This window comes from Macaca nemestrina, chromosome 5 (assembly GCF_043159975.1).
Source record: "Macaca nemestrina isolate mMacNem1 chromosome 5, mMacNem.hap1, whole genome shotgun sequence".
NCBI lineage: Eukaryota > Metazoa > Chordata > Mammalia > Primates > Cercopithecidae > Macaca > Macaca nemestrina.
This window is the reverse complement of record NC_092129.1, coordinates 154961907-154967927: the sequence shown is the minus strand read 5'-3', so window position 1 is coordinate 154967927 and position 6021 is coordinate 154961907. Positions and strand designations below refer to the sequence as shown.

Genomic DNA, 6021 nt, shown 5'->3' with positions numbered 1-6021 from the left:
GTGTATATGTATACATCTCCCACATATTCTTTATCCACTCATTGATTGATGGGCATTTGGACTGGTTACATATTTTTGCAGTTGCAAATTGTGCTGCTATAAACATGTGTGTGCAAGGAATCTTCTTCATATAATGACTTCTTTTCCTCTGGGAAGATACCTAGTAGTGGGATTGCTGGATCAACTGGTAGATCTACTTTTAGTTCGTTAAGGAATTTTCACATTGTTTTCCATGAGGGTTGTACAAAGTTTACATTCTCACCAACAGTGTAAAAGTGTTCCCTTTTCACCACATCCATGTCAACATCTGTTATTTTTTTTGAATTTTTGATTACGGCCATTCTTGCAGGAGTAACGTTGTATCACACTGTGGTTTTGATTTACATTTCCCTGATCATTAGGGAAGTTGAGCATTTTTCCATATGCTTGTCGGCCATTTGTATATCTTCTTTTGAGAATTGTCTATTTGTATCCTCAGCCTGCTTTTTGATAGGATTCTTTGTTTTCTTCTTGCTGATTTTTTTGGGTTCTTTGTAAATTCTGGATATTAGTCCCTTGTCAGATGTATAGATTGTGAATATTTTCTCCCACTCTGTAGGTTGTCTGTTAACTCTGCTCATTATTTTGTTTGCTGTGCAGAAGCTTTTTAGTCCTATTTATCCTTGTTTTTGTTGCATTTGCTTTTGGGTTCTTGGTCATGAAATCTTTGCCTAAGCCAATATCTAGAAAGGTTTTTCCGATGTCATGTTCTAGAGTTTTTATGGTTTCAGGTCTTAGATTTAAGTATTTGACTCATTTTGAGTTGATTTTTGTATATATAAGGGGAGAGATGAGGGTCCAGTTTCATTCTCCTACATATGGCCTGCCAATTATCCCAGCACCATTTGTTGAGCAGAGTGTCCTTTCCGCACTTCATGTTTTTCTTTGTTTTGTCGAAGATCAGTTGGCTGTAAGTATTTGGTTTTATTTTTGGGTTCTCTATTCTGTTCCATTAGTCTATGTGCCTATTTTTATACCAGTACTGTGCTGTTTTGGTGACTATGGCCTTAGAGTATAGTTTGAAGTTGGGTAATGTGATGTTTCCAAATTTGTTCTGTTTGCTTGGTCTTGCTTTGACTATGCAGGCTCTTTTTTGGTACCATATCAATTTTAGAATTGCTTTTCTAATTCTGTGAAGAATGGTAGGGGTATTTTGATGGGAATTGCATTGAATTTGTAGACTGCTTTTGGCAGTATCGTCATTTTCAAAATATTGATTCTACCCATCCATGAGCATAGGATGTGTTTCCATTTGTTTGTGTTGTCTATGATTTCTTTGTAATAAAATTTTAAATAAAACATTAATGGACATAATATGTAGCACCATTAAGTATCTATTTTTGAGTCACTTTGCTAAGCACTTTACAGAATTATTTATTCAACATGCTCATTTTACAGAGGCAGAACGATAAAGCGTCTAAAGTTACCTCACAAAGGATAATTGGTAGCACTAGAATTAAACCCAAGCAAACTGACTGTAATTGTTATGTACTTATATATGATACAGTATGCCTTCTATTATTAAGTATAAAAAATAACAAATGATAATACTGGAAGCAATATAATATTTTACAATAATTTTAGAAAGGAATTTATCAATATTTAAATGCATACAGTTTTAGAAATAAACTGAATAATCTTATATTCTTTCATTTTATTTTAAGGAAAAAATCAACTGCAGGAAATGCAATGTTTATAAAGATGATTATGCTATCACTTTGTTGTTATGTTATTCATAACTCAGAAAAAATATTAATAGAGCTATTTAACGTGTTTTGGTGAATGTGATAATGATTACAGAAAACATTGACTAATGCTGCTTATAACAATGAAAAACTGGAAAAGTGACTGGTATACAATAGGCAATCAATAAATGTTTGTTAAATAAATAAATAAAATGTTTTTGCAAATTGTAAATTGTTATCTGAGCAGAATGCTAAGTAGCCTTTAAAAAATAATGTATATCCACATAGCTCCAGAGGAATTTCTGTAACTAATTATGTTATTACTAAAAATACTAAAATGTATATACAAGATAGTGAGATGACTCCAAAATATAAAGCAACATTATGGACTTACTTTTATTTCTAAGCAGTTACAAAGTTGTTGCAAAAATTTTAATATACATTTTAATGGATATAGCTATTATATGAGATTTGCAGATATTGTTGCTAGATTTGTTTTTGAATATTTCAGTACATATTTCTGATTGTTAGAGATCATAATTTATGACCAAAATAGCTGTTCTACATCTAATTTTGACACAAAGGCTCAAATTACTAGCATAAAAAAAATGTTAAGAATTGACTTCTAGTTTTCCAGGAAGTCTGGCATTAGAGATGCATTAATTTTTTAAAGGGTTAAAAGTTCCTGTTTCTTTTATGGAAATATGTGATTTAGCGAGTGCATTGATTCTCCAAGTTTGGCTCTCGGACTAGCAGCAGCGGTACCTGGGAGCTTATTACGCACTCAAATTCATGAGTGCCTCTCCAGACCTACTGAATCAGAATTCCTGAGTTTGAGGCTTAGACTTAGGTCCTTGTGTTTTAATAAGATCTTCAGGCAATTCAAATGTCTGCTAAAATTTGAGAACCAATGCTAAGGACAACAAAACCCGACAACTTACTAAACTGTTTTCCTCCTATATGAAAATTCCAAGGGCTCCAAATTCCAGGTGCTAGAAGAGTAGGAAATTGAAATATTTTTATGATATAGTCCAGTACGAAAGATGTAAAATAAAAAAATCCTGAATCTTCTAGGGAAAAAACATGTTTAAAAATATCTGAGTGTAAATTGTTAGAGTCAAAACATCTCATTCTGACGACTTAGTTTAATTATTGTCTTTTTAATAGAGATGGGAGGAACTGTACTTTGCCCACAAAGGGAGGGTGTCTACACTAAAAATGTAGAAACTCTTTGGAAGCTCATAACCTCATCAGACACTGCCTTTACCACACTCCTGACCTTCTACCAGCTCTGGGCTTGAGTACTGGGTAGAAAGAAAAGAGAGAGACTTCACTCTAAAACCAAAACGAAAAGACAATTTTTTTTTAAAGAAAAAAGGAAAGAGTTACTATGGTTGATTCCTTGGTCTGTGTCTAAAAGATGATATTCTGAATATCTCAGAGCATATACCACTTCACACAAATGAGTAATAAGCTCTTCAGGCTTAAAAGAAATGGATGATTAGGGAGAAGTTGAAATGTCCTTGAGAGTTAGGTGTTGGAGAATTTTGAAATCATAGACAAGCTTTTGTGTTCATTAAGATTCTTCTCTTTATAGGGTTTCTCCCCTTCTTTCTTTTCCTTCCCTGTCCCCTTTCCCCAGAAAACATTTTTTTAAAACCAGCAGTTAGTGCAACTAATGTTCAGTCAGCACACAGTGCAAACAGATGGAACAACAACAAAAGAATATTCCTTCTTTTCAGCTTTTTTCTCTTCACCAGTTAAAAAAGGAAAAAAAAAAATCCAAACTCTTTTAAGTCTTCATAGTTCTGAAATAAAAGATGAAAAACCCACAAAGAGAAGAGCACCCCTTCCTAAAAAGTGGTATGTCACAGATCCAAACAACGCTTCTGTAGTTTGTCAAAGAGTGCTTGGTAAGGCTTCTCATTTTCTACAGCTTTGCTGTGGAATTCTGCTGCCTACAGGCTTTTGTCAATATTGCTTGGAATAGGTTTAATTTCTGTTCCCAACTGCTCCTCAATACTTTTCAGGTTGAAGTGATCACCATATGTGATCAAGTTGATGGCTAAGCCAAGATGACCAAAGTGACCTGATCTTCCAGTATGATGGAGATAGGTCTCTTCCAGCTTTGAAAAGTCAATGTTTATTACCACATTCATGGCTGGTATATCAATACCTCAGGTAAACAGATCAGTGCAAACAAGAATAAACCATTTCAGAAATAATAAAATACACAGTTTTGATGTTCCTGCCTCATTTTAGCATGAATGTAGAAACAAAAATAAACCAGTTGAGAAATTTTGGCTGGCCATTCAACTCGCTGAGAGCAGTTAAAGAAAATGATCAACTGGTTTAGCTGAAGCCTGGAGAAAAGTGTGTTGAGGCTGTGTGCTTTTTGGTGTTCAGTTACATATGTGTAATACTGGGTTATGTCCTTCAGAGTTAGTTTTTCCATCAGGTTAGTCTCAGGATTTCTGAAAATGGGAATTCACAAACTTCTGTATACTAGGGGGGAAAGTAGCAGAATATAGTAAAATCTGCCTGTCTTCAGGCAGCACGAGAATAATATCTTCCATTATCTGCACAAAATCCTATGACAGGAACTTATCTGCCTCATCCAATAGTATCACCTGGACATGATTGACCTTTGCTACTACTTTCTTGATAAGATTCAGGATTCTCCCAGGGGCAGCAATTACCACGTGCACTGTATCATGAATCCTCATTACATCATCTAAATTGGTTCCTCCTGTGGTTGTCATCACTTTGGCTCCTCCCATGTGTTTGCTGACCTGGATGCAAATTTGACTGACCTGTAGAGCAGGTTCTCCAGTGGGAAAAATCACCACTGTTTGTATAGTGTCCTTCTTCAGGTGTAGCCTTTCAAGTAAGGGAATGTCATAGGCACTGCTCTTGCCTGTTCCATTTTTTTTGCTCTAGCTAAGATATCCCTACAAGATAAAGCAATGGGAATGCTCTCTTCTTGAAAAGGAGATGGCTTTTTCCATCTGATTTCAAAAATTCTCATCAGTAACTCCCGTTTCAAACAGTAATCTTCAAACTCATTTCCTCTTGTGGAGGTCACATCTAATGTTTTGGTTCTTAGATCCTTTGGAAGGAGTTTTAAAGTCTTTTTCCAGTTATCACCAGGCTTAACTGTGGTGGTCATACTCTGTGCTTGCTGCTGAGTGCTATTATCGGGTTGGTTTTTTCAGCTGGTTCATCTGTTGCTGTGTCTGTGTGGCCTCTCCTCTAGGGCCACCACTGGGTTTCACAGGACCCCTCAGCTGACCATTTTGACTGGACAGACCCATTATAACAGCCTTCTCTGTTCTGGTTGTGCTCATGCTGTGTTAATTGCAAAGGGGTCCTTCAAACTTCAAAACGTTTGAAAGTCAGTAGAGAAACTATAATAATAGTTTATTAGGCTGTCCAAAGTGAAGAGGTAAATATAGGTCTTGTTTAATAATTGAGTTCTTTTATTATAATGCAGGTAAGCACCCACAAGTCTCTGAATGGTTAGTAGCAGTAACTTGCTTTCTTGTACTGAATCAACTTTAATTTTTAAAAGGCCCTCTTACCAGCTTCAAGTATAGCTGAATTCACTCATTTCAATCACTGAGGCCACTCCTGTGCTGGGCACTCTTGGTCCTTTATTGTTGACTGGAAGCTCCCCAAATGGTGCCACTCCTTCCTCTTTGGACACCTCAACCTGCACCTCCGGATATAATTTCTAAGATTAATTACTGAGACACACAAATAAATCTGGTGAGATTTTACATGGTTTAGAATAAAGTCCAAAGAGGCTGTTGGATATAGTGGTTTTCCCACTTCTTTCTAGAACTCACAGATGGAAAAGAAAAATGCAGAAATATGACACTCATTACCAAGTGACTCGTCAACACTCATATACTGATGTGTATTTTGTTTTGTTTGTTTGTTTAGAAACAGAGTCTTGCTATGTTGCCCAGGCTGGAGTGCAGTGGTGATTCACAGGTGTGATCATGGCTCACTACAGCCTCAAACTCCTGGGCTCATCCTCCCACCTCAGCATACTGAGGAGCTAGGACTGCTGGCATGTGCCATCATACCCTGTTAAATGATATGTATTTTAATTAGGGTAGAACTCTCAGTTATTTCCAAAGCTATTTCTTATACTGTATTTAAATCTTAAACTTAATTCTGAAGAAGAAATAATGAATAAATGAATCACTTTTTTTTGAGACTGTGTCTCGCTCTGTCACCAGCCCAGAGTGCAGTGGCCCTTTCTCGGCTCACTGCAATCTCCACCTCCCGG

The 6021-nt window shown here is 36.1% G+C and overlaps 1 pseudogene; it reads right to left on the bottom strand.

The window, feature by feature from the left end:
- Positions 1-2864: 2864 nt before the first annotated feature.
- On the bottom strand, positions 2865-5291 carry LOC105491589 (probable ATP-dependent RNA helicase DDX6 pseudogene; annotated as a pseudogene).
- Between the last annotated feature and the right edge of the window lie 730 nt (positions 5292-6021).